This window comes from Chlorocebus sabaeus, unplaced genomic scaffold (assembly GCF_047675955.1).
Source record: "Chlorocebus sabaeus isolate Y175 unplaced genomic scaffold, mChlSab1.0.hap1 unalloc_scaffold_501, whole genome shotgun sequence".
NCBI classification, from domain to species: Eukaryota; Metazoa; Chordata; class Mammalia; order Primates; family Cercopithecidae; genus Chlorocebus; species Chlorocebus sabaeus.
Window position 1 is genome coordinate 19,020 of NW_027327817.1, and position 27,829 is coordinate 46,848.

General features: G+C 54.8%; 1 protein-coding gene across 8 annotated transcripts in view; it reads left to right on the top strand.

Moving 5' to 3' along the window:
- Positions 1-1,153: 1,153 nt before the first annotated feature.
- The window catches only part of MYT1 (myelin transcription factor 1), a 93,958-nt gene continuing 67,282 nt past the window's right edge, over positions 1,154-27,829 (top strand). For 2 of the 8 annotated variants that reach the window (XM_037982543.2, XM_073014228.1), the window contains exon 1: positions 17,331-17,664. The gene's annotated coding sequence lies outside the window, so the exon portion shown is untranslated. Of the gene's footprint in view, positions 1,635-4,844; positions 5,112-17,313; positions 17,665-17,688; positions 18,124-27,829 lie in introns of those variants that run through there. The other 6 variants (XM_037982542.2, XM_037982544.2, XM_073014229.1 and 3 more) reach the window with 6 other exon arrangements.

Genomic DNA, 27,829 nt, shown 5'->3' on the forward strand with positions numbered 1-27,829 from the left:
TGGGACTGGGAGGGCAGGGCAGGCCCCGGGGAAATGAGCCAACTTCTCCCCAAGACCCCAGGCCTGGGCCTGCTCTAAGGAGAGAAGGGATGGGTGCTGGTTGGAGGCTCAGCCCTGAGTGAGGGTGAGGGTACCCAGCATGGATTGGGAGGACTGACCAGATTGTGGCCCAGCCTCTGGCCCTGTGGCCTCCAGGAGCCCCCAGCTCTGGTGAGGGCAGCCTTTGGTTGGGCCGAGAGCTACTCTTCAGCAGGAGGCCTCTGAGAGCCTGGGCCTCTCCCACTAGGTGTGGGGTGGCAGCGAGGCCCTGCTTCTGAGCCAGTGCTGGAGCCGCACCACCTTCTCTGCCTGGTAGTGAAGGAGGTGGCCCCGTGGGTGCTGCAGACCCTGGGCCCTCCCTGGTGCCCCTTGTTCTGCTCCGCGGGGAGCGCTCCAGGTGCTTGCTCGCATGGTTGGGGCACCAGGGCAGGTGCAGGGCTGACTTCACAGATGGAGCCCTTTGTGCGGGGACCCCGTCTTCCGGCCTTGCCCCTCCCTACTCCCCCAGCTTCTCAAAGAAGGTCTGTTTTCTGAGCCTCCTCTGTGATGCCCCAACCAGCCGCAGCCTCCCTTAGATGTGTGGGGGGTGTCTGCAGTCCTAACCAATGTCTTTTCTGCATGTGTCCACATGTATCTGGCACTTTCTCTGAGCAGCCCGTGGGCTCAGCACCAGGTAACCCTAACCCATGCAGCCCCTCACCTAGGCCTAACACTGAACAGATGATGACATGTACTTGTGCAATTCCAGCTTCAACAAGGGTTACTAGAATAGCTCAGGGAAGGGCTGTGACCCAGTCCGAAAGCTTCCCAGAGATTGGCTTAGCAGGAAGACCCTGGGGAAAGAGAGAGTGGGTGGAGCAGCGAGGACGATTTAGAGGCCAATTCTTTATAAGTGTTGGTGCCCTAGGGGCACAGGAGGGAGTGAGTGCTGTCAGTGGGGGCAAGGAGGGGCAGCTCCACCTGTGATCCTAACCCTAACCCACATAGGGAACCTTCAGGGCCCATCATGGGGGCCCAAGCACACGAAGGTGTCTGCGCTCTGTGCCCTCGCTGAGCAGTGCAAGTCAGGGCCCAGGGGCTCCTCTGAGGAGGGGAAGCCAAGGGTGTCCACGAGAAGAGTCAAACTCTGTAAAGTATTTGAAGAGATTTATCCTGAACCAAATATGAGTGACCATGGCCCGTGGCGCTGCCTCAGGAGGTCCTGGTGACATGTGTCCGAGGTGGTCGGGACACAGTCTGGTTTTATACATTTGAAGGGTGACGTGAGCCATTAGTCAATATCTACATTGTACGTTAATCAATATGTACAAGATGTACATTGGTTTCATCTGGAAAGGCAGGACAACTCAGTGTGGGCTTCCAGGCTGTAGGGAGGTCAGAGACAAACAGTTGCAATCTTTTAGGTCTTTGAACAGCGTTTCACTGAACACACAATTTCCATGCGAGGCGGGTAGAGAAATAGTCACTTATGACTCAGTGAATCTGCATTTTTACATAAATAGGGCAGAGGAAGCCGTCAGATCTGCGTTTGTCTCAGATGGGCAGCGGGATGACTTTGACGCATTCTGCCTGCCCATTGTCCCGCACCTGTGAAGGTAAGCTATCAATTTACGTTGCCAGGGTGAAATTCAACAGAACTGTTTTAGGGCAAAGATCTCGAAGCCCAAGAAGAGTTTCTTTGTGGGGAAATTGTGAGGGAGGATGTAGCCTTCCAAATTATCTTCGTCGCTGTCTTATTCAGGAATAAAATGGGAGGCAGGTTGGCCTGACATACTTTGGCTTAGTGATTTTGGGGTCCTGAAATTTATTTTCCTTTCCCAAGTACTTTTTACAATGTAGCAGGCTTCAGACCTGGAGATCTCACAACCCCAAGTAACATTCCATTATAAACCATGGGACCGGTCACACAGCTGCTGTGGACTACAAGCTCGCATCACTGGCAGCTCAAAGTAGAAAGTGTCAGACACCCCCCACCTCGGGGGACCTCTGTTTCAGATCTCAGGTAACTCTTCACCTTGAAGACATTCAGCTTAATCAAAATCTCTTTTCTGACCCTTTGTGCCAACCTTCCTGGGCGGGGGGGCTCCCCAAAGAAGGGGCTACTTCTTGTCCCCTACCTCCCCAGCTCCACCGAGGGCTTCTAAACAAACACAGGATGAGATGAGAGGAAGGTGGCCACCAGAACGGTGCTTAATGGCCAGGACGTTCTCTCCCTGATATATGCTGTTCCCATCACAGGTATTCACTTCCTGATGAAGCAATTTCCTATATAATGGCCCCACATGGCAGGCTAAATGTGGAAAACCACCAAAGAGAGGCAGAGATATAGAGACACTTTGGATCATCATTTGCAGAAGGCAAAATAGCTGCAGGCAGCTTGTGGTTGAGACACTCAGTGATGGTACTGGCCAGGCCATGCTGGGGGAGGCACAGAAAGCATCCACAGACACAGCTCCTGGGGGTGCAGCGTGGAGAACTCCAACCAGCCAAGGGGCCCAGGCAGTCCTCCGAGGAATGATGCTTGACCTGAGACTTTCCCCTCAGTCATGGTCAAAGTGAGGGTGTCCCTGCTGGAGCCAGCACCTGCAAAGGCCCAAGGGAGCTGGGACCTTGGAGTCTGAGGATTGCATAAAGCCCAGTTTGAGGAAGTTTTCTTTGTTTGAGGAGGGGGTTGTAGGGCAGCATCATGGACCCTGGGTTGAGAAGGAGGTGGAGACCAGCGGGGTGAGGGGCTCCACCTTGGCTCAACTCCCTAGATGGCAGCCGATGGGGGCTGGTCTAGAGGGCTCTCTCCTAGGTGAGGGCTAGACCTGAAGCTCTTGTGCTTCCTCAGCCCGAGTCCCCTTCATGGGGGCAGGAATGGTGTGTGATGGTGCATTCATAGATGTGCATGCACACACAGAGACATGTACCTTTGTACACAGACATGCACATAGAAATGTGCATGCATAGGCCCACACAACAGACAGGCAAATGCACACAGGTGTGTACACGGAGATGCACACACACACACATGCACACACATGTGAACACAGAGATGCACACACACATGCACACACAGATGTGTACACAGAGATGCACACACACATGCACACAGGTGTGTACACAGAGATGCACACACACATGCACACACAGGTGTGAACACAGAGATGCACACACACATGCACACACATGTGAACACAGAGATGCACACACACATGCACACACAGATGTGTACACAGAGATGCACACACACATGCACACAGGTGTGTACACAGAGATGCACACACACATGCACACACAGGTGTGAACACAGAGATGCACGCACACATGCACACACAGATGTGTACACAGAGATGCACGCACACATGCACACACAGATGTGTACACAGAGATGCACGCACACATGCACACACAGGTGTGAACACAGAGATGCACGCACACATGCACACAGAGGTGTGTACACAGATGCACACACACATGCACACAGATGTGTACACAGAGATGCACACACACGCACACAGAAATGGGCATGCACATGCACACTGATGTACACACATGGATGTTCACACACATACACATGCATGCAAACACAACCCCTCTGTGCGGCTCTACTCTCTGCCTCAGGTTGGGGCCATGCTGGGTGAAGCTGTAATTTCTCCCTGTCTCTAAGTTCCTGCCTTGAGGCTATGAAGTCAAGGGAATATGAACGGCTCTCTGGAGGCAGAAGACGTGGGTTCAAATATTGACTCTTCTCTGGGCCTCGGGTTTCTGGTCTGTAGACTAGGATATTGGAGTTTTACTCACGTTACTGGAGGGATGAGGGCCCTAAAGCGGCAGCTGGGAACTGGTGCATGGTAAGTTGTGGGAGTGGAGGACTGTGGGGAAAGGACAGGCCTTCCCTAGGTGAGGGGCTACTACTGTGGAGAGTGGTCTAGTTTCCTCTCTGCCCCTACAGGCATCCAGGGGAAGAAGCTGGTGGTCAGTGATGGGCAGACTAGTCCTCAGGTCCTAAGACACTGGAGCGTCTGGATGACCAGTGTGACCTCTCAGAGAAGAGGTGCACACCCAGGGATCTGGCTATGGGAAGGGGAGGGTGTCAGTACAGGAACTGCAGGGACTAGGCCAGGCTGGGTGCACAGAGGCAAGGACAGGGTTGTGAGGCTGGTGCTTGATGAGAAAAGCTCAGTCTAGATATCTGGGCCAGGCCCCAAGGAGAGTGGGGTCAGGCCTTCATGGTCGGTGTTGGAGAGCCCTGAACAGGATGTGACTGGTCTTCCCTGTGGAGAAGGGGACTAGCTGGAGCATTCAGGTATTTAAGGAGCAATGTCAGTGTGCTAGGAACTCTTGGGGAGCTTACATCCCAGTGGAAGAGAGAGTTCACCTCTTTGAGCTTTCTGGCAAAGTCAAGGGTGCTAAGTGCTGTGTCAGGGCCGTCCAAAGATCCTGATATGAGTAGGACTTGGAGGAGGTCAGTCAGGACCAGACTTGTTGTGGGTGTTGAAACACAGGAGTATCTGTGTGGAGGAGGCCTGGGGGAGCGGGGCGCAGGGGAGCACGAGGTCCTCAAAGTTCTCAGTGGTTGCATCAGGAGTGCCCAGGTCATCTTGTCCTGGGCAGAGGATGGGTTCAGAAGAGAACGTCGGCTGTATATCCTTTGTATCTTCCAGAGGTACACAGCCCTCTAACCCCAGGACAACGTGTGGGAGTGCATTTGGCTCCTGCGTTCCCTTAGCTCCTTTGTCCACAGGATGCTCTTGGCTGCCAGGAGGTTCTCACTCCTCATCTTTCCAGGCCCAGGTCAGAGGCACTGAAGTCAGAAACAGAGGTGGCAATTTCAACCTAAAAGCACAAATTACAGATAAGTCTTCCTCCTGCAGGTTTCCAATTGCAATGGGCTTTTGTGTGGCACTAGAAGAAACCAGCTTTTGCAAGCGTGGGGCTGATGAACACTTTTGCACAAAGGGAGACAGCGGAGTAGCAGGAGTTTGCAAGCTGCTTCATTAACTTGGAGCCAGTGGAATGTCTGGGATCTTCTGTGACTTGGAAACCGGTGGCAGAATGTTCCCACGTTTCTGGTCCTCTTCAGTCAGGTAGGTTGAGGGGCGCCCAAGACAAGCTTGTGGCTGCAGTGAGGGTGCAGGATGGGTACACATCTCGGTGGTCCAGCTGGGTGTCAGCTACCTTGAATCTGACCCACGGGCTTTGTGTGGTCTCAGGGCTTGTGTGTATTTGGTTCCCTGTGTACCTGGTGTGCACACATTGCCTGTCATGTGGATCTCTGTTGGAAGCTCCTGCCCTTCAGTTCTTCATGTGGTGCTGTGGGACATCTGGTGGTTTTGAGCCTCCAAGTCCGTGTTGGCTGCTGCAGGTCGGGGCCTGGGACTTTGTGTACCAGTGACATGGCTCCACTGGGACCCCATTCCTGACTCAGCCATGCTGTCACGGACCTCAGAAAAGATCTATCATTTATTTGAGCCTGTAAAACAAGTAAATTCAATCTTCCTGTGAGGTGCGGTGATGATTCACTGGAACCATCGTGGTGTGTGAGGGGTGCTTGCTGGGGCTCTTCCTCCTGCCGGGACCGCCAGGTAGGACAGCTTCCTGCAGACCCAGCGAGTCCAAGGCAGGGTTTCCAAGGAGACTTTGCAGCTGGATGAGAGGAGGCGTCAGCGCACCTGCTTCATATGGTGACTGATGTGCCCAGGCCCAGGCAGGCCCATGCTCCAAGCACCCTATTCCTCAGGTGGGACAGCTCCACCTTCTTTTTTTTTTTGAGATTGAGTCTCACTCTGTCATCCAGGCTGCAGTGCAGTGGTGGGATCTCGGCTCACTGCAGCCTCTGCCTCCCGGGTTCAAGCAATTCTCCTGCCTCAGCCTCCCGAGTAGCTAGGACTACAGGCGTGCACTGCCACATCCTAATTTTTATATTATTAGTAGATACAGGATTTCACCACTTTTGCCAGGATGGTCTTGAACTCCTGACCTTGTGATCCGCCCGCCTCAGCCTCCCAAAGTGCGGGATTACAGGTGTGAGCCACTGCGCCCGGCCTGACAGCCCCTTCTTTAGGCTGGTGCCTCGGGCTCCCAGGCTCAGGGTGGGGCTCACACCCCTCCTCTCATGATCTTGCTTATCCCTTGGGGGAGGGGCCTGTGGCCCCCCAACCCCAAGCACACAGCTGTCACCCAGGTCACCTCCTCTGTCCTTCTCCCAGCACCCTACGTGCTCTGGCCTGGGCAGCCCCCTCCCCCTGCGCCCTTGGTGGCATTTGCATACAGGTGCCCTTGCAGCTGAAGTGTTGGGGTGGGGCCGGCAAACCCACGCCCGGGAGGGCCAGTGGCTCTTGGCACAGGTGGTGGGACAATGGCCACTCAGAACATGGCTTCGCTCCCCTGCCACCTCCTCGGGGCTCACACCTTGCTCCTGCATTCGTGGGGGGAGGTGGGCTATGGTGTTTGGGACCTCCAGGGTGTTCTTGCTCTCCCATTAACTTTGCCTGGAAACTTGCTGAGTTTAGTCACTGTCTGAGCCTTAGTTCCTGGTCATAACTGCGGCTCTGCAGGGCTTGGGGCCTCGTGTAAGGAGGAACTGATGGCCTGTGTGCTGGCAGAGGAGGTGGTGTCATCCCGGTGGGTCTCTGCACATCCACTGCACACACACTGCATGTGTGTATGTGTGGTGTGTGTGTTTATGTAGTGTGTTTGTGTCTGTGTATATGTGTGTGATGTGTATATGGTGTGTGTGTGTGTTTGTGTTGTGTGTATGTGTGTGGTGTGTTTGTGAGGTGTGCGTGTATTTGTATGTCTGTGTGTGTGTGGTGTGTATATGGTGTGTATGTCTGTGTGTGGTGTGTGTGTCTGTGGGGTCTGTTTGATGTATGTGGTGTGTGTGTATGTGTGTGTCTATGTGTGTGTGTGGTGTCTATATGGTGTGTATGTCTGTGTGTGTTGTGTGTGTGTGTCTGCGTGTGTGGGGTCTGTTGTGTGTATGTGGTATGTGTGTATATGTGTGTGGTGTGTATATGGTGTGTATATGGTGTGTATGTCTGTGTGTCTGTGTGTGTTGTGTGTGTGTGGTGTGTGTGTGTAGGGTCTGTTGTGTGTGGTAGGGGTGGAAGGGCCTCCCAGGGCTCTTGGATTTGGAGGGCCCATGCTGCTCTGGCCTGGGAAGTTGGGGTTATCTGGAGGGGATATTAGGCTGGGGTCACGGGGAAGGTTCTGAGGCTCTAGGCAGAGGTCCTGGGCCTGGCCAGGTGCAGGCACATGGGCCAGTTGGGCAGTCCCAGGCTGACTAGGCCCAAGGCCTTCCAGGCTCCATGGCCCGTGTTCCCTGTTGTTCTGGTGGGTGTGCCCTTTAGGCACCTGCCCAGGGTCCCCTCTGCTGTCCTGGCTGCCCCCACACTATGTGCCCCGGCTCTGCTCCTGGACCCCACACTGTGTGCCCTGGCTCTGCCATCCCAGCTGCCCCCACACTGTGTGCCCCGGCTCTGCTGTCCCGGCTGCCCCCACACTGTGTGCCCTGGCTCTGCTGTCCCGGCTGCCCCCACACTATGTGCCCCCGCTCTGCTCCTGGACCCCACACTGTGTGCCCCGGCTCTGCTTTTGGACCTCCGTATGCCTTCTGCTCGCTCCAGGGCAGAAACCTCCTGTCCTGGCTCTGCCTTCCTTTGAAGCCTAGCAGGGACTCCTCCGGCCCTGGGTCTGTCCCTCCTGAGCTCTCATTTGAGGAAGGCATCAGTGAGGCCCTTCTTTGGCCCAGATCCAGCCTTTGGTGCCAGACAGTCCAGGGCGTCAGTCCCAGCTTTGTCTGGAAGCTGTGGGCCCTTGACCCTTCTGAGCCCACCTACAAGTTGGGAACAACACTGTGGACCCTCAGGGAACTAAAGGATGAAACTGCCCTGTGGCTGGCATCAATGGGAGCATCCTCGTTCCTCCTCCTCAGGGGCTGGACCCATGGCTTGAGTGGCAGTGGGGACATCCAGCCTGGCTTCCTCAGTGGGGTTTGTCCAGCCTGGCTTCCTCAGTGGGGTTTGTCCAGCCTGGCTTCCTCAGTGGGGTTTGGCCATGGAGGTGCTCAGGGTGTGCTTGTTGGAATGGTGGGGGAGCTGGCTCCAGGGTCTGCTTCCTAGACCCTGTCCAGGGCTCCAGCTGCCCCTTCCCTCTCTGCACTCCCAGCTGGGATGGGAGGGCCTTGGGCACAGGCTCTAGAGCCCCTGTGGTTGGCTCCCACCCCTCCCCCAGAGTGATGCATGTGAGGATGGGGGCTTCTTCACTCAGGAAGTCGTCCTGTCATCCCAGGGTGTGGTGTTGACCTCAGACTGGCTCTCCAATGTGGGGCATGGCTGGAACCATCCAGCGGTCAGTGTGTCTTGGGCTCCAGCTTAGGCATCTTGGGACAGAGACTGGGCGGCGGGTGTTTCTCTGGACATGGCCAGGCCAGCATGGCTGTTGTCCTTGGACATCAGTCAGCAATAGGCCAGTGCCTACCTGTTCCGCCAAGCTCCATTCTTGGGAATGCAGGGCCTGGACATTCAGTCCAGGGTCTTTCCCTCCCGGGGCTCTGCTGGGGGTGCCCCTCCCTATGAGCCCATCTTGACATTTGTGGGCCTTGCTCTCTGTCTGCTAATGAGTGATCTTCACCAGTCCAGCCTGCCATGGCAACCGCCCGCAGTCTCGCTCTCTGTCCAGGCACCCGGTAGCTTTATCTCCGAGGCCATCTGTTCTGGGAGCACAATTCCAAAGCCATTTAAACAGAGCCTGGAGCAGGGCAAGGCGCTGGGCCCTCTGTCCTCACACGTGTGTGTACACACACTCAGGCACACACACGCACGCACATGCAGATGTGGTGTGACCCCTGCAAGGTGGAAGGTGATGACAGGGACAGTCAGGGCATCCCACCAGCTGCTCCCTTTTCCTACTGTCCCCAAGCCGGTTCCTGGGCACCCTGGTGGTCGGCCAGTCTGTCTTCCTCTCTTTCTCTATATTCCTCACCTCTCTGTCCATCTGTTTGTCTGAGCCGGCCTGGTTTCTGCCTCACCTCTCTGCCTTTGTCTTACCTCTTTCCCCACATCCTTTGTCTCCTTTCCTGCCTCTGTCTGTGTCCATCTCTGTGTTTAATCTCCTTGATCCTGGTCCCTGGGCCCCCTCCCTGGCCATTGCCTCTGTTTCTTTGGCCTTTGTCTGCACCTCTTATCTCTCCTACTGGCTCAGCTGCTTTTTGCCTTTGGCTGTCATTCTGTGCTGGTAGGACTAGGGCATCAGGGGGTTTCCACCCCTGCCTCACCCTCTTGGACTGTTCTCCTGGTCCACTCTGGGCACACCTATCTCTCCTCCCCACTTTCTTCTACCTCAGAGTGGCCAGGTCATGAGGTGGGCAGGCAGGGGGACGGGGGTACTTTCTCATACTGCTCTTAGCTTCCTGGGCCCATTGACCAGGGTAGTGCCTTCAGCCTGAGCTTCTTACTCTCCAAGTCCTTCACTCTGAGCTCCTCCCTCTGAGCCCAGTCCTGCTGTTCATTGAATGTGCTTCCCTTTCCTGCCATGCGGCCTTCACTCATGCTGTGCCCTCACCTAACACTCCTTCCTGGTCAGGCCTCCCTGTCAGGACCTTGTGTCCCTCTCTCCACAGGACTGGGCAGATGCAGCGTCCTGGGCTCAGCATGGAGCCTCCTGGCTTCCCCCAACTATGCATGGTTGAGCTTGCAGCCTTGTTCAGCTGCCCCTGCCCGCGGGGGCAGAGAGGCTCAGAGAGCCCTCTGAGCTCTGCAGATCTTTGACACCAGTCTGACTTGCAGGGGGATGGAAAGGAAGCCCCTCGGCAACTGCTTCCAGTTCTTCCTGAGGTTGGCCTAGGTTGCTGCTGCTGCAGGGAGCTGCTTGCCTTCTCCTGCTGGTGCCCCCAACCCTCAGCTGTCTCTCCTCTGTCTTTCCTCTGTCCCAGCATCCTTTGTCTCCTGGGCTGGACTGTTGCTGAGGCTGCTGTGAGATGCACAGACCCCCAGGACCCTTGGGCTGGTCCCCTCAGAGGCTTGAGGGCCTGGTGACCTGGGTCCTCTGAGCAGCTTCTGTCCTCCAGGTCACTCTGCTGTTTCAGCCAGCATCCACACAGCCCATCCACCTAGGATGCCTCCTTCCAAGGTCATGGCCCTGGGTCAGGGCAGAGCAGGCAGAGGAACTGTATGGGCAGACCAGAGGAGCTTCAGAGGTGCACATGTATTGGGGGACCTACTAAAGCAGAAACCAGTACCAGCCCAGACAGTGATGACCAGCAGCCTGTGACCTCTGGAGCCCGGGGTGTGTCCAGCAGGCGGGACCCCTGCTCTGGCTCAGCATCACTCCAGTCCAGGTGGCGCTGAGTGCTGGGAACCCAGCTATGGTGGGTGATGTCTGGTGTTCCCTTGGGTCAGCTGTAGCCTGGCTTCCTGTCGAGGGCAGGGAGGTACAGTGGTGACACGCAGCCCTGAGGGAGGCTGAGGTATTGCCACCTTCGATAGCCAGAGCTGCATCCCACACATGGGACTGGACTCTCCCAGTTGTGGGGTGAGGCTGGGATGCCTGGCCTATGGCAAATGCCCCTCAAACCCTAATGCATCTGGTCAACCTGGTGAGTTCTGACTCAGCCTGGCCAGGTTCCCCTGGCGCTGGCCCCCTGAGTTTGTGTTGAGTTGGGGTGCGGGGGCTGAAGGGCCTTTCTCGAGCAGACCTTCAGAGAGGAGCGCTGGCTCTGTCTGTCCTGATTCTGAACATGTCCAAGTCGTTTCATCACGTAATGGATTACCAGGCTGGTTGGTTCTACCAAAAGGCAGCAGCATAAGCTTTTCCTGGATTTCTCACCATTGTTCCTTTAAATAATCAATCTTAATTAACTCCATCCGAAGAACGTATTTTCCCCAAGGGTAGGGAGTCCCAATCCGATGGAGCAAGTTGGGACTGCAAACTGCATTTGATAGCTGTGGTGTTGGGAGGGCCCACGTGGCTACTGCGAGGGGTGTCTCCATCATGGGCGGGCGGAGGGATCAGCACCAACCCCTGCCAGCACTTTCTGATATTTCTGTTGCCCTCATTTGATAGGTCGGGAAACTGAGTCACAGAGCGGTTTGGCAACCTGCCCCAGGTCACTTCCCCTGTCTAAGCACAGACATCATTGTGGACGAGAAGAGGCAGAACTCAGAGGGGAAAACCACTCTTCCACACAGCAACTGCTGCTGCCACCTGTTCCCACCTGCCCCTGTCCCCACCTGTCCGTGTCCTCAACCTGCCCCACCTGTCCCTGTCCCCACCTGCCCCACCTGCCCCTGTCCCCACCTCTCCCTGTCCCCCCCGTCCGTGTCCTCAACCTGCCCCACCTGCCCCTGTCCCCACCTGTCCGTGTCCTCAACCTGCCCCCACCTGCCCCTGTCCCCACCTGCCCCACCTCTCCCTGTCCTCACCTGCTCCACCTGCCCCTGCCCCCACCTGCCCCTGTCCCCAACCTGCCCCACCTGTTCCTGTCCCCACCTGTCCCCATCCCCACCTGTCTTTGTCTCCACCTGCCCCTGTCCCCACCTCTCCCTGTCCTCACCTGCCCCACCTGTCCCTGTCCCCACCTGTCCCTGTCCCCCACCTGCCCAACCTGTCTGTGTCCCCCACCTGCCCCACTGGTCCCTGCCACCACCTGCCCCACCTGATCCCTGTCCCTCTTCTACCCTCCTGCCACCACCTCCCTCCCCTCCCCCCACTTGCTCCACCTGACTCTCTACTGCCATATGCCCCTCCTGGCCCCACCTGTCCCACCTGTCTCCCCTGCCCCCAACCTGCCCCTCTTTTGCCCCCCACATGTCTCCCCTCCCCTTCCTACCTCCACCTGCCCCACCTATCTCCCCACCCCTACCTGCCCCTCCTGGCCTCCCACCTGTTCCGCCTGCACCCACCTGCTCCTTCCTGCTTCCCCTGCACGCTCACCAGCCTCTGAGCACATTCACCCCCTCACTGTTCTCGCCTCTAAACAAGGTGACTCACCATTTATTTCCAGCCCAATCGCTGCCCTGAGCCTCAGCCTCCATACTGATACCCTTGTTGACAGTGTCACCTGGTGACTAACAGGCGCTCAGACATCCCAGCAGAGCCAGCAACTCCCACAAATCTGCCCTTCTTCAGCTTCTCCCTCAGGGGGTGCTGCCACTCACCTCATGGCTCTGGTCAGCCCTGGAGTCTCCTGTGGTGTCTGTCCCAACCTCACCCAGACCCTCAGCAACCCGACTCATTCCTTGAGGGGTGTCCCAACTCAAGTGCAATTCGTTGCTTCCCTTGGGACACCCTTTACCATTTATTGCCGCCCAGTAGTGCTCACCACAGGCCTCACCGAAGATGTAAATGTTAAACATTTTGCTCTTGGCCACCCAGCTGGGAGGGGCCGGTCAGGGGTCAGTCCAGATCTGCCTCCTCCAAAGGTTTGAACCCTCCATACTTCAGGTCTCCCCCTCAATGCTGCCCTGGATGGGAGAGACTAGCCTGGACTTGGCCACGTGTTGGGAGAAAGAAGCCAGCATCACCTGGGCCTCCACCTGTCCCCTGCAGGGACAGACACCTGCAGCACCTGAGGATGAGGAGGTGACCCTGAGCTGCCTGGGGTGATGGAAGCTTCCCTCGGCATCAGGGAAAGCTGGCCCAGAGGACAGCCAGGCTCGATGCTGTGGCCAAGTTCATCATTTCAAAGGGCCCCTGTGGGCTGTTAAAGGTTGTGGACCCAGTTTGAGGGACTAGGAATCATTCCGGAAGAGGCCTCTGCAGTGTGCACCTTCACTCCTATCCACACACCCTGCCCTTCCCTACCGCTGTGTGGCTCTGGCCGCTGGAAGATCCAGGTCCCTCTGGGCAGCGCTCTCTCCCTGCCCTTTCCTTCCTGCTCACCCCAGCCTCTGCCTGCAGGGCCCGAGGTTGTCCAGGGAGCCTTGACTTCTACAGAGCCCCTCCCCCGGCACCTCCCACCATAGCTTCTTCCTGGCACCTGGTGGTGGGGAGTCAACCACGGCAGCTGAGGGCTCTCAGGGCCTGCGCTCTCAACAGCCAATGATTGGGTTGTGGGGAGCCAGACCTGACCCCACTCACCCATCCTGGCTGGTTCCCCACCAGGTTTCATCCTGGACCTGGTCTGACAGTCCCGCCCGAGAGAGGAAGTGGGGGAAGGGATCATCTTCAGGAAGGGCCCCTCCCCTCCCTCACTGTGAGTCCATTACTGTGTGGGAAGCCCGGTGTCTCTGCCTCCCCTCACTCCCCTTCCCTGGCCCTGCGGGGTTGGGGGAGAGATTGTCTGGGGCCTGAGCCCATTGTGTGGAGAAGAGAGTCTCATTGGCAGGCAGCCGGGGTATCAATTTGTGATTATCTGCTCCCTGGTCTTGATTGGCTGGATGCAGTGGGGTCTCCCCAGGGCCCCGGGACACAAGTTTGTGCAGCAACTTTTTTCAGCATGAAGTGACGTGTGTTCCCAGAGAGAAGGTGCACCTCCTGGCCAGGATGACACTCTGCGGGATCTTCCTGGGTGCGTACCACCCCCAGCCCCTCGCATCCTCCCTGGTCTGTTCACAAGTTTCTGCGAAGATGCCAAAGGGACTAATTAGCTGTGTGTGTCCCCCCATCAGTGCTCAGTGCTCTTTTCTGGGCAGCCGAGGAGGTGACAGACATGCTCCCTCCTGAACAATGGCCAGGGCCCCTGGGGAAACTGCCACCTCCTCTTCTAGCGGATCCTGTGGCTTGCAGAAGTGCTGACGGCACAGAGCCCTGTGAACGCTGCCCTGCAGAAGGTTGGAGGTTGGAGAGTGGTGGGCAGGGTGTGTGCAGAGGCCAGTCAGGCCTTCTTTCTGGTGATTTACCTGCCCAGATCTGCCTAGCAGGCCTATAGCTGGTGGGTGTCGGGAGCCCTTGGCCTGGCAGCAAGGCTCTGTGAGAAGGTGGGCAGAGGGAATCTGTGTGTGGCAGACGTCCCCTGGGACTTCACTGTAGCTAAGGGGCTTTGGCTGGGGCTGCCGCTGCTTGTGTCCTCATCACACTCAAAGTTGCTGTGCGTGAGTGCGTGTGTGTGAGTGTGCATGTGTGTGTGAGGGTCTCACAAACTGGGTGCCAAACGTTTGTGAGTGTCTGCGTGAGTGTGAGACAGAAACACAAAGTCAGCCCCGAGTGTGGCGGAGAGTGGATCCCGGTTTTGTTTGCTCCATCTGCCAGGGCCGGCCTGGGGCAGCACCCCCGCCCTCAGCTGTTCTATACAATATTAATGCTCACCATCTCGGCCTCACACAACGGCCCTAATTGTCGTCTGCAGCATTAAGGCAGGCGCCCATCTGCGGGGAAGCTTTCAGAAGGAAACAAGAAAACCCTCACCCCCAGCTGGTCACCGGAGAAGGTGGTGCCAATTACAGATGCAGAAAGTTTAGACCAAAATTACTTGAAAGAGTTTTTATGAAGCAAATGAACTGACACTTGGAATGTCTGTGTGCAGATTTGCACAAGTAATTACACTTTATTTGAAATGATCTTACCAGCTAAGCGATCATTAAGCCTGCTCCCCCACTCACACAAAGCACTTTCTCAGTGAGTGCGGCCGGCGCAAGTTTGGTTTTGCAAATCTCCCCTTTCCCTCCCCGTGTGGAGTCTGAGGACCCGCCAATCAGACAGGAGTTATTTCCTGGTGGATCTTTCCAAACATATTATGGAAAAGTCACATGTGAGTTTCCCACAGGTTTTTATGAAATAAAACCCAAAGGAACTAACCCCATGTTAGTTATGGAAGAGAAAATATTTTATGATTTCAAAAAGTCCTGACAAATTTTCACCCTCTCGAAGAAAATAAGTTTAAGACTATACCTTGCTGTTGTCACTTACAAGCAGGGGTCTGCTGGGGTTTGGAATTCTCTGTCCCAGCCCGGAACCGGCGCGAGCTCAGAAGCTTCCCCGTGCGGAGAACAAAGACGGAGGCGCTCTGGGGGGAGAGCGCTGTCCGAAGTGCTGATCAGACTTCGGATCCACCCACCGCTCAGGCTCCCTCCCAGGGGCTGAAGGGCGGCGGCCCCTGTTCGGCCCTGCTCTTTCCCCTGGACTCCTTTGTTCTCTTGACGTGTCAGGTAAAGAGTGCGAACCTTTACTCATCACAGCTCCTCTTCTGAGCTGCTCATGCCACTTTAACCTCCCGGCGGGAGCTCCCCGGGCCCTCCAGGTCCTGCCAGCAGGCACCAGTCGTCAGTCTCCAGGTCCTGCCAGCAGGCACCAGCTGTAAGTTTCCAGGCACATTCTGAGCAGCCCACAGAGGGGCTGAGGGCCCATTCGGGACCACCAGAGCGCCGCACCTCAGGAGGCCTGTGATTGTGCAAAAGGGGAAGTGAGAAATGCCGAAAGACTTAGGTTTTCACAAATATAGTTTCTATTACCTGAAAAAACTCTTGGGCCTCACGAAGCGCGTGTTGTGCAGGTTGATTTCTCCCTGCTGCCACCTCTGCTTCGTTGTGGTTTCTTAGGTGTGACTGCTGCATATCTGAATTAAGTCGCTTTCATGAAACCTTGGGTGTTGCTGGGAAATAAGGCTGATTCAGCAACAGCCCTCCCTTTGATTCTATCTTCATCATGGAACAATGGCCCGCAAGCCTGCCCGGAGCCTGCAGCCTACCGATAAGAGTTTAATAGAATTTCTGAATGCCGAAGGTTTGGGATGGAAGACATCCTGGCACTCACAGCATGTCCAGAGGAGATAGAAACGGCTTTTCAGGAGTGCTCTCAGCCGAGTGTGTCCTTTTGTACTGATGGATATAAGTTTATGACAGAATTTAAAAATGGTAGGCAGTCATTGTGGAAACCTCAAACTGTTCTCATTTGACTAATTAATATTTCATCCTCAGTTTGACCAGTGCAGGCTTGCATTTATTTCCTTGTGCTCAATCTAAACAATTGCTCTGTGTGCATTTTGTGTTTTATTTGTTGAGGCTAGTGTGTGTGTACAAGAACCTAAGATACTTGCCTGTGGGGTGAAGCTTATTGGTTTGTATGTAATGTGTAAAGCACAAACTGTATGTTAAAAATAAGCCACTAAGATTTTCAAAACATGGTCTCTTAGAGAAAGCTAAATGTTTCAGTTCTGCCTCATTCACACTTTTGGTGGCCCAAGCCCTTTGGTGCTAATTAATTGGGGTATTGTGTTCTCGCATAATTTACCAAGAAATGATGTTTACTGTCTGTTGAAATCTCTGCACTGAACTTCTGAGACGTGAATTTTCTTGTTCTCCAGCTGGCCTTGGATGGCAGCATCTTTGCAGGTGTCTCACATTGAGTTTTCACCCTTGTGTTTCACAGTTTTGTTTCTAACATTCTGATTATGATAATGGACAATTGTTTGCCTGATTTATCAGTACAAGAAGGAGATTTGGGCCGCAAACAAGAATACTCTGGCCCTTGAGTACTCTTACTTAAGAAATTCCTACATTTATCCCTGAATGTGGGGAAAAAAAAATCACAAACTGGCAGATGAGAAGGCAGACAGTCAGGCTGCATGGAGAGTGGGTGGGCACTTCTATTGTGTGTGTTATGGATTTTTCTCTTCCTGATTTTCATTGGATAGCTCCTTTCAGGCCATTTGTAAAAGAATCAGAAAAAGAGCAGAAAACTTGGGCAGTGTGCTTCACTCTGGTTGGAATAAACTCAGTCTTTTTAGGGGGTGGGATACCTAGGCCTCAGGGATCCCTGAGTTCTCTTTGGGAAGGTTTTTATTATTGTAAAAATTAAAGTGAAAGGGAAAGTGTGACCACAGAAAAATGTCTTTTCCTGATCTATTCTTTGTGTGCATAACTTTGTTTTTTGGTCTGTGGCTATAGTTACCTTTTATGCCGTTAAAAAATACATATCCATTTAAGTCACGGGTACTTGAATATGCAGATGAGCCAGTATGTAATATTCCCGGTTCATCTGAGTAATAAATTCTGCAGCCCGTTCTTTATGACGGTAGGTCATATTCCTAACCACCAATAAATATTGTCAAGTACTTTCGCTGTAGCCATGCTAACCCCGGGCATCTGTCATTCCGGTTGCTGCTATTAGGAATTATTGGACTGAACCACTGGCAGAGAAAGCAGAGGGGGGTGAATGTGGTGGTTGTAATGCTCTCTGCCCTTTTGTGTGTTTTGCTTTTTCAAAAAACTCAATCATGCTGCACATTGATTAAGAATCAGGGTGGACAAATGTAGGCACCTTCTGTTGGCCGAGGCTGAGAGCAGGGGACAGGGCTCCACCGGCCTGGGACACCTCTCACCCCCAGTTCAGCAGATCCATCTTTCTGATGCTATACTGTAAATTTATTTCACCTCAGAGAGTAAACAGATATATTGGAGCCCCAAGGGTTCATGGGTAGCTATTTACAAAGGAGCCTCCTCCGCCAGCCCGTGCCACCGCTGCTAATGAGAGCAGTCATTAAGTAAATGAGACGTCGCCTTTAGCTGGCTTAGGAGTTCGCACACTAAGGGGAGAAGATATTTAATTGAAACCCGCACGCAGGCTTCCCCACATGTGACCGTTGTACGGGAGGCAGCTGCCTTCCCTCTCCTCCCCCGGTCCACCCTGCACCCCCATGTAAATTTCATGATTGCTTTCCGTGATGTCATTTTGAAAGAGGACAGACAATAGCTGTGGGGAAAGGTAAGTCAATGTTACGTTCTTTCTGGCAAAGGCAGGTACCCAGTGCTTGGCTTTTCCTCCTGGACAGAGACAGGGAGAGGGTGCGCGGACAGAGTTAATTTCTAAGATGAAGGCTGTCTTTGCAGGAAAAGCAGGTCTGAGGATGGCTTTTTGAAACTGCTCTGGAGGACGGGGGCTTTCTTCTCCTCCCTGTGGCCTGCCGTGTGCTGTTTTCCTCCTGCCTCTCTGTTGTTCATGCTCCTCTGAGATTCCAGGGGACATGTTGTGCGTCTGACAGAGGAGACCTTAGGGGAGGGGAGCGCATATCAAAACAAGAAACTTTATGCGCATTTCTGGAAGAGGAACAACGGATATGTCTGTGGCCGTGGGACCCAGCGGCTCCGTACCTGGGGAGGGCACCGACCCCTCTGAAGCGGGGTCTCCGAGTCTGGGGTGTGTCACGTGTGACCCCTACCCAAGGTACTGAGTAGAGGGGCTCACGTGAACGTTTTGTCTGCATGTCACGCATTTCTCAACTTAAGGATCAATATCTAGGGTGCATGCGTTTGTGGGACAGACGTGCAGAAGTAAATATCGGCCGCTTCTCAGCCCCTTTTCTCGCTGCGTGTCCATGAGGCTGTGGAGTGTGGCTGGCTATGGTGGTAGTGTAACTGGATTTTTGTATTTAAAACTAAAAATCAGGGTTAGCTAAGAAGTTGGTTTAGGCGTTGAGCACCTTAATGCCATTGTCTGTAGTTTTGGGGCCATGGACTTTGGTTCTGTCCATCGAATTCACAAACCGGAAAATAAACAAATGCTGGTGGCTTTGTGCTGGAGTGCTGGGCTCTCACTGCTCCTCTGAGTCACCAGGGGCTTTGCTTGTCTCAGCATCACCTTTGAATCAGTGGACATCATTGGCTGGTAAAGTTGGGTGTTTAATTTTGGAAACAAAACATCTGTGGTGGTGCGGGGGGTTCTGTGGCTGCAGGCGGGTTGGGTCTTGTCACGATAACGATGGTAATGACAGCGGTGATTGTGATTATCCTTTTGGGAGAGGGAGGTGGAGAATTTTGCCCTTGTAGTTTTTGGTTTTTTTTTTTTAAGTCACAGAAACCCGAGGACACCTCCAACGCCAGTGGCTGAGTGCACAAAAGGTGGGAGGGATGTTGGGGCAGGCCTGGGGGGGCCCACTTGGTGCTGAGGGGTGTGCACTGGCTCTGTCTCCTCTGAGGTGCTGGCAGAGCCTGCCTTGGCCTCACTGTGGCCTGGGGAGTGGGGGTGCTGTGTCCTCACCCAGGGCTGACTGAGGGAGGCTCCCCTCAGCCCCCAGGCTCCCTGACACCCAGGGCTCCCCTCCCATTGGTCCTTGGCTGTGATTATCGCCTCCTTCCATATGGCCCTGTTAATTAACAGTAAACAAAAGAGTACGAGAGCAGGGATTGGAGTCCTGTGGTACCAGCCCGGGTGCTGCTACCAGTGGGGGCAGGACCCTGCCCTGTCTCCCTGGGTAGCTGTTCCTTGTGCAGAGGAGGCTGGGTCAGGGCTTAGAGGGCAGTTTGTTTTCAAAGAGAAGGAGGCAGCTTTCTGGATTCTTCTGTCCTGTAGAGACTGAGACTCCTACAGGGTCCCCTGGCCCCCTGGGCACCTGGACGGCGACGAACTTCACAGGGGTGTTTTCTGATCCGGCAGCCTGTGCAGGAGCCACGGAGAGTTGGACAAAGAGACCTTTCCACTCTGGAGCCGCCCGAGGGCCTGGGAGCTCACCCAAGGCAGGGGGGCTGCTTCTGTCCACAGTGCCACTCGGGGGCTGGTGTGACCCTCAGTCGTTGCCCACAGCTCTGGAGGTGGCCTCAGTTGTTCGGAGCCAAAGCTCTGGCCCCCCATTGGTAGATTCTGGCAAAGGCAGTGATCACCCACTGCCTTGAATGCCCCAGCTGTGTGAGTGCGAAAAACTCTCTGAGATGACCCCGTCTAGCCGTGCGGGATGCAAAGTTGCTCTGGTCTGGGGGTTGCAGCAGCCTTTACTTGGAAGCTCTGTTAGTGCCCAGAGATGTCAGGGAGAGGCTGGCAGAGGGTATGCGGCCATGGGGGTGCACGCTGGGCAGCTCTGGCAGCTGACCAACGGCAGTGCTGGCTCCACAGACAGCCTGGATGGTGGCTGGCGCTTGGCCTGTCCCCTGGCTGTGGACATGGTGGGTGCTCTCCCTGGTGCTGCCCAGAGACTCACTCCCTTCCTCTCTGGCCTGGGGTCACTGAATGTGCAGACAATGACATTCGTGGTGGTGTGTGGGCCAGAGGAGACTCACACCACCCTGCACTGGGGAGACGGGGTCAGAGGCCTGACTAACCGCCTTCCGGGTGCTGCTCAGTCTGGTGATGGCTGCGCCGCTTGGAAGGCCGGTTTGCACAACCCAGTGCTGTGCAGAGAGCAGGAGAGGTTCCTGAAAACTGACAAAGTGCCAGAGAGAAACCTGGGGCCTCCAGCAGCTGCTCGGTGGTGCTGGGCAGGCTGGTGGGGGCTGAGCTCTTCCTGGATGGACTCCGTGCAAAAGGCACGTCTACTTTGGAAAAGGCTGAGCCGGGCTTGGGGCCACCCAGTCCCTCTGTGGGGGCTCAGGGTGGGGACGAGACCAGGAACAACCAGAACACTGGCCAGCACCAGGCCTGGAGTGGATGAGGAGGTAGAGAACTGACCCAGCTGGAGCAGGGGTCGGGGGTTAGCTGCGGGGTATGGGGACTGCTGGCCATCACCTGGAACTGTGGGCAGGCACTGGATGGTCAGCCAGACTTTCATTTTACTCAGGCCTTGGAGAGTGGATGCTCTGCCTGTCCCAGTGCTGGAAGACGCATCTCAGAGCCCCTCTTTTGTTGCCTGTTCTCTTGCAGGAGGCTGGGCGGGAGAGTGGAGCAGGGTGCCGGCGGGGGACTGGGGGGGTCTTCTCTTTCTTCCTCTCTTCCATCCTCCTCATCTTAGATCCTCCCCCTCTGCATTTTCCTTGTGAACTCACTCATGAATAAACCAGAAGTTAGTTGTCTACGATGTAATTTTAACAGGAATTTTGTGGTGTGAGTTTACAGGAAAATGGTCTTTGGGAACCAGCATCATTAGATTAGTCAGACGGAGAAAGGCCGTGTTTCCCAGAAGAGAAGAGAGCAGTGGCTGCTGTGCTGCTCCCCTGTGGGTTTCCTGCTCCTTGGAGACCACGGGACCCACCCCCGCTTCAGGACAACGCCACCGGGGGCAGCCCACTGTCCAGCCCGGAGTGTTTGCTGGGGGCCTTGGGGTGGAATGTGCTTGCATGGCCTCTTGAGGTTCCCAGCATTTTTCTGTCTTTCAGACAAAATTTCCCCAAACGTCACTTTAAAAAACTCAAAACAAAAATAAGCCAGAGGAATTTCACCTGAATTAAAATGTTTTTGATCCCAGGCTTCCATGGAGCCTGCTTCAGAGAGAAGAGATTAATGGATACTTGCAAGCGGAAAGCATAGTTTGAAAATGTCTTCCTGTTTATCTTCGGTGTTGGTGGAACCAACCCGATACAAGCGTGATCTTTTCTCCCCACGGTTAATGCCATTAGGAGCTTTCCTTGTGGGAAGATTGGTTTCACCCATCAGTTCATCCTTTTTTAAAAATTTTATTTTACAATTTGCACTTAAAAAATGCAATGTTATTTTAATCAGGAATGAAAACAACTCAGGATGCTTTAATCTGCCCTGGCTGAGTACATCTGCCTTGGCGAGGATTGGAGTCCAGGCCTTGCAGAGGAGAGAGGATGTCCACAGAGCTGTGGGTGTCTGTGGCCCTCCTGCCATCCCTCATCCTGCAGCACTGGGAGCCTCCACTCAGCAGCCCCAGCCTTCAAGAGGGTGACTTTGTGCTCAGGCAACTGAGTGTGTGGTTTGTCCTGGAGTTGCTCGGAGTTGACTGGATGCGTTCGCTGTGCCTTGGGGTTTGTTTGGGGCCGTGGCCTGGGAGTATGGCCCGTGCCAGGAGGGTGCAGGTTGGACGGTCCTCAGGAAGTAGGCTGCAGCGCTCGGCATGAGTCAGGGTGGCCAGCAAGGTGGGGGTGAGCACTTGGGACCTAGATGCTGGGGAGGAAAAGTGGAGGCACCATATGGCCTGAGCTGCTGACAGATGAGCTTGCTGGCCCCACCTCTCTCTCACGCCTGGCTTCACACCTCCACCGTGTTCAGCAGTGGTCTGAGGGCTGGGCAGAAGCCATCTGGGCCCTCTTCTTTTTTCCCATTTTGCTGCCTGCAATCCACACATCAGAGGAGGGTGTGAGAAGAGGGGCCCTGGGTCAGGGCGGTTAGAGCCTCTCACCTTGTCCTGGGGGGCCCCCCACATCTCCCCAGCTCAGGGACCCTCAGAGCTGCCAGTGGCTGACCTGCCCTGCCTGAGCGGGAGCTTGGAGGCTCCATGTGCCCCAGGGCCTGCTTTAGAAGGCCCTAGAAGGTCCCTGAGACTCTCGGGCCAGAAACTGACAGCAGCAGGTGCCTGGGGTGGCCTCCCCGTGAGCCAGACCCACAAACCCACGGTGAGCCGGTCCCACTCCCTGTGTGCACCTTGCTGAGCTTGTCAAAGCTAGACTTGGGTCTTCACACCTACAGAGTCTTTTGAATTCTGAAAATCAAATGGCTTTAGCAGTCATGCTCTGTCGGCAGCCCAAGTGGCTCCTAACTGAAGGTGCTGCCCATTCTTCACAAGACTTAGAGCTGGGGGACAAGTTCCCTCTCGGCTCTGACTTTCCCAGGGTATCTACCGTCCCGGGGATCCCAGGGATGGTTCAAAGCGGCCTGCCCGGTTACTGCTGACCGAACACTTGCTCGCCAGGCTCTGAGCTTCCCAGTGCCCCAAGCTGCCCGCAGACCACAGTATGATCCTTACTGCCCTCGTGTCTCTTCCTCACCGCCTGGGAGACGTCTGGAACCTGTCCCCAGCCTGCCCTCCAACCTTATTCTCCGTCCCAAACTGGGTTGTTACCCAAGATTCCCTAACACGCCTCCCTGTGTCCCTTCATCTCCTGCAGTTGAATTTTTGCTTCTCTTTCAAGGCTTAGTACAGATGCCACCCTTGGGCCTTCCTTTACTTACCTTTACTCTCACGTGTCTCACATTTGAAATCCCGCTCTCCGGATGTAATGTCTCTGCTGTGACATTGCATCAGGCTGATGGGTGTCCCTGCTTGCCTCCCGGGAGAGCCTGCAGGCAACCACCTCTGGGGGTGCCGGGCCTGAGGAAAGCACCCCAAGTCTGGGGCAGCTGGACCCAATGAGGCCACCCCAAGTCTAGGACCCGCTGGGCCTGAGGAGGGTACCCCAAGTCTAGGACCTGCTGGGCCTGAGGGGGATACCCCAATTTTGCCTAGGGGCCCCCTTGTCCACACGGCACATGGAGTTTTCAAAGCTGGTCTGGACCAGGGGAGGATCCACATTTTAGCTTTGAGGTTGGAAGGAGACTTGTGTTGGGAAGAAAAGCTGCTTAAATGCTCAATCGAATGGTTCTGAATTTTTCCTCTACTCTGTTCCTTCTTGAGGTTGAGCCCTGCCTGCTGGTTATTTGAGATCATGTCTGCCCAGATGAAATGTTAGACTATGAATGCACATTAAAGAGATGCCTCTTATAGTCATTTTTTTTTCTTTAGTGGTCTGATTTTGTTTTGGCTGGCTTATTTAGAGTTTTGTGCTTCCTCATTTTATTTCCATGAAGGCCATGTCCAACCCTAGCCTTGGTGAGCCATGACCCAGCCATGTCACCATCGCATCAAAGTGGTTGGCTGTGAGGTGTTTGTTCCCTCCCCATGACACACATAGACAAATTGGCCCAATATTTTTTTTTTTTTTTTTTTTGAGATGGCGTCTTGCTCTGTCGCCCAGGCTGGAGTGCAGTGGTGCCATCTCGGCTGCAACCTCCGCCTCCAGGTTCAAGGCAATTCTGTCTGCCTCAGCCTCCCGAGTAGCTGGGACTGCAGGTGTGTGCCACCACGCCTGGCTAATTTTTGTATTTTTTTTTTTTTTTAGTAGAGATGGGGTTTTGCCATGTTGACCAGGCTGGTCTCGAACTCCTCACCTCAGGTGATCTGCCCGCCTCAGCCTCCCAAAGTGCTGGTGTCACAGGCGTGAGCCACGGTGCCCGGCTAAATTTGCCCAATTTTTACGAGTTATGAGGTGCTGTGAGCTTGCTGCCTTCCCTTATCCAGCGGTAAGTCCTGTTAAGTAGGGAGTCGACTTCCCAGGTGCATCAGCCAGACAGGAAAGACAAAGTGGCCCTGTTACCGAGTGGCATTCAGGGAAGCCATCCCTAGGAGGCTGCCTGGAGCCCATCCCGGGGATCAGCTCCAGGACTCTGGGCCCTACACCCCTTCCCTGTGGTTCCCTGTGGAGCGTCATCCACCTGGCGACCTGGGCTTGTCTGGCTGCAAATCGCAGATGCAGCTTCTAAGTCAGAACCTGCTACTGGATGTGGAGCTCCCTTCATCCCCAGGGTCTGAGCCTTTGTGCTTGGCTGACTCCCTACGCCTCTGGCATCTGGAGGAACCCAAACCCACTTTGATCTAAGAGTTAGAGTCCAATTCCTCTTCCTGGAGAGCCCTCTGATGGCCTTGGGACCTCCTGGACCTGGTGAGTTCTTCCCCTGCCAGCCCCTCCTGCTGGCCACCCACTTCCTGCCCAGTCACTCAGAGGCCAGGCAGCCTGTGGTGTCTGTAAAGTGTGTGTTTTCCCCAGGTGTGTTCTGTGTTGGCTGTCGTTTACTGGCCACTGTCCTTCCAGGCCGGGAAATGTGCATACACATCCCCTCGCCCCCCATAATTTTTCTAAGCCTGAAAAGCAGCAGAAGGGCTGCTCTGAGCCCGGAGCTGGGGCTGCAGAGAGCAGCTGCCTGGGCTCACCCGACCCAAACAGGAATGTGGGCAGGAGCCCTGCAGTGGCAGAGCCTGGGGTTAGAGGAGGAAAACAGAACTGTTGTGAAGGCCTGGAGCTTCCCTCGAGCCCTCTCCTTTCTGAACTGGGGATGAGCCAGGGTGTGGGCAGACCCGAAAGGGAATGTGGGATGCCCGTCCTAGTGGGAGTAAGGCCTCAGTAAAATGTGGGTTTAAGGAAGAAGGAGATGGCAGTTTCTTCTCTTTTTGGGCTGGAAAGCTGAAGGGTTCTAAGAAAAATTTCTGGGACAGAGGAACGAACATGCTGGAGCAGAATTCCAGAGCAGGACCTCTTGATCCTGCGAGGCCGATGTGTCTTCTGGGGAGTTCCCAAAGATCCATGGGGAAGATGTCCCCAAACCCAGCCCTACTGGCTCTGGCCATACCCTCTTTTTCTTTTTTTTTTTTAAAGATGGAGTCTCACCCTGTTGCCCAGGCTGGAGGGCAGTGGCGTGATCTTGGCTCCCTGCAACCTCCGCCTCCCGGGTTCAGCAATTCTCCTGCCTTGGCCTCCAAGTAGCTGAGATTACAGGCTTGTGCCACCACACCTGGCTAATTTTTGTATCTTTAGTGGAGATGGGGTTTCACCATGTTGGCCAGGCTGGTCTTTAACTCTTGCCCTCAAGTGATCCACCCGCCTTGGCCTCCCAAAGTGTTAGGATTACAGGCTTGAGCCACCATGCCTGGCCTCATACCCTCTTAATTCTTATCTTGCATCTGGAATACCTGTTGGACCAGGCCTGTTTCCATCGCAGCCCCTTCTTACTGCCTTTGTTTTCTCTGTGTTCTCTCCCTTCCCATACCCCGGGATTCAGGCAGGTGAGTCCAGTTGTGCCTGATCTGAAAAAGTGTCTCTGATGGTGGCCTAGTGAGGCAAGGCCCATGGGTCAGCCTGGCCACCTTCCCTCCCCTCCTGAGCACCTTGGGTGGGTCAGGCCTCCAGCAGCCCTTGGAGGCAGCAGCCACAGACAGAGGTGGGCGGGTGGGCAGGTGCGGCTGATAGAGTGGGTGTCTTTTGTGGGCTTCTCCCCAGCCTGTGGCCTGGCCTAGTCAGGAGAGATGGTCAGGGGAGCAGGAGGGAGCCCCTTACCCCAGTGCCTGTGGTTGTCCTTTCCCTGCTCCCTGGCTTCTCCTCCTGTAGCATCGTTCCTGTTGCCCTGGGTGGGCTCTTGGGAGCCACCTATTTCTGGAGGTCCCCCCTCTGGGTTCCTTGTCCTGCGTGTGGGGCGAATGTGCTGGACTGGGGTCACAGGGTTGAACCCCACTTGGAGCTGAGGATGTTCTTGCCCCAGAAGGAAAATCCTGCGTGTGTCTGCATGGAGCAGTGTGGAGTAGTTCGCTTGGTGCCGCCTGGGTTCCGGGCACCCGGCCTGGGTGTGAGGCCTGGTCACACGGCTGAACGGCTCTCCCAGGCACCCCTGGGAGAGATGGATGTGACACTGTTGGTGTCCCTCCCAGCACACTGCCTGCCCTGGGCTGGGCACACTCCTCCCCTGTTGGCAGCCCGGGATGACAGGCCGCCTGGAGAGCCCGTCCTGTGATTTGGTTGGAAAGTCATTATTACTGCAGAGCAGTTTAGCTGTTGTTTTTACAGCGTTGGTAAAAGGTTAAAAGAAATAATGATAATAATATAAGAAAGACTCAGTCACAGTAACTGCCTGCAACATGCTATTTGCATTTTTAAGGAAACACTTCTTTGAGACAGCCTGGGTGAAAGGTCACTATTTGCATATAAATGGAAAAGAAAGTGTGTGATGCTGGAAGTTACATCTGTATTATTTTCTCAGCAGTGAGCTGCTGTTGGAGAGATTAGAGGACATGGCTTGCATTTGGCTTTTATTGAATAGAGAAAGTACCAGCGAGGCTGATTTAGAAGCAAAATAATGAGAGAAATGTGCAAAGCTATAGAACTGCCAACTCCCTGCCCCCACCTCTCCCTTCTCTCATTTTCACCTAAACTCAGCAAAAGCTGGTCTGCCTTTGCGCCACTCAGCAAGTCTTCATTTTACTTCTCTCTGGATTCCAGAGATTAAAAAAAAAGGAAAGAAAAAGAGCAAAACTTGCCCTCATTTCCCCCTTGGTCCCATTTGTGTTTCCTGCCAGTGTTTCCTCCAGGTGCCCCAAACCCCGGAGCAGAAGCCCCTGCGGCGTGTGGAGTGGAAGAGGCACTCGGGGGCAGGGACAAGGGCACCCCTCTCCGGAGCTAGTGGGGCGTTTTGGACCCGCTGCTGGGAAAGACTGGGGGCTGGGGCAAATGCGGGGGGTCCAGTGTGGGCTGAGGAGTCCTGTTCCGCCTTCCTCTCAGCCCCATAGGACCCGTCCTTTCTAGGGCATGGGTTCCACCTTCTTTACGGAAATTTCCAAGCTTGTCAGACTTTCCCAGGTGCCTGGTCCCCTGGGCTTTCCCGGAGGCCCCCAGGAACAGAGCCAGCCATCCCCGAGAGAAACCCTGGGTGGGGCTGGGGCCTGCACCTGTCCAGCCAGCTTTGGAAGCAGGCCGAGTACATCACGGACTTTAGGGTCTTCCAGCAGCAGTGCTGGGACAGAGGGAGGTGGAGCGTCCTGCCCGGACGAGGCATTTCAGGATCCTCCTTGGTCCCAGCTTCTCTTCTCACAGAGGCCTCCACTGACCACTGGTTACTTAAATCACAATCCCCCATCCTCATTATTTTCAAAAATACATTTTGAAACAATCTCAAAGCCACAGAAGTGTTTCAGGTGACGGGCCCAGCTGTTTCTCCTGAGCGGTTGAGGGCGTGTTGCTGATGTGAGGCCATCACCAGGACATGTGGGTGGGTGTTTCCAACAGAGAGGCCGCCCTCCCCTGCTCCAGCCCCACCCTCACAGCCACCTGGTCCTCAGACCCATTCGGGAGTGGGTTAGGAATCGCGTGTTGTGCGTGGTCCTGGCGTCTCGTTTGTCTGAAGTCGTTTTCAGTCCCTATCTTTCACGACTTCGTGCTTTGGAAGGGTGCTGAGCCGTTATTTGGTGGAATGCCCTTCAGTGTGGGTGTGTCCAGTGTTGCCTGTGGTTGGACTTGGGTTACGCAGGGACACCCGAGTGGGAGGTTCTCCCTTTGCCTGACGCTGACTTGTCCCTGAACTAATAATGTTGACTTGGTCACTGGATTCGCTGGGGCATCCCGGCACCTCTATGCCAGAGGGAAATGCCAGTCACTTTCCCTTTGCAATTCATAAATATCTGGGGGGAAGGTACTTTGAAACTCTGGAAATATCTCCATCCTCAACAAACCATCACTTGATTTTG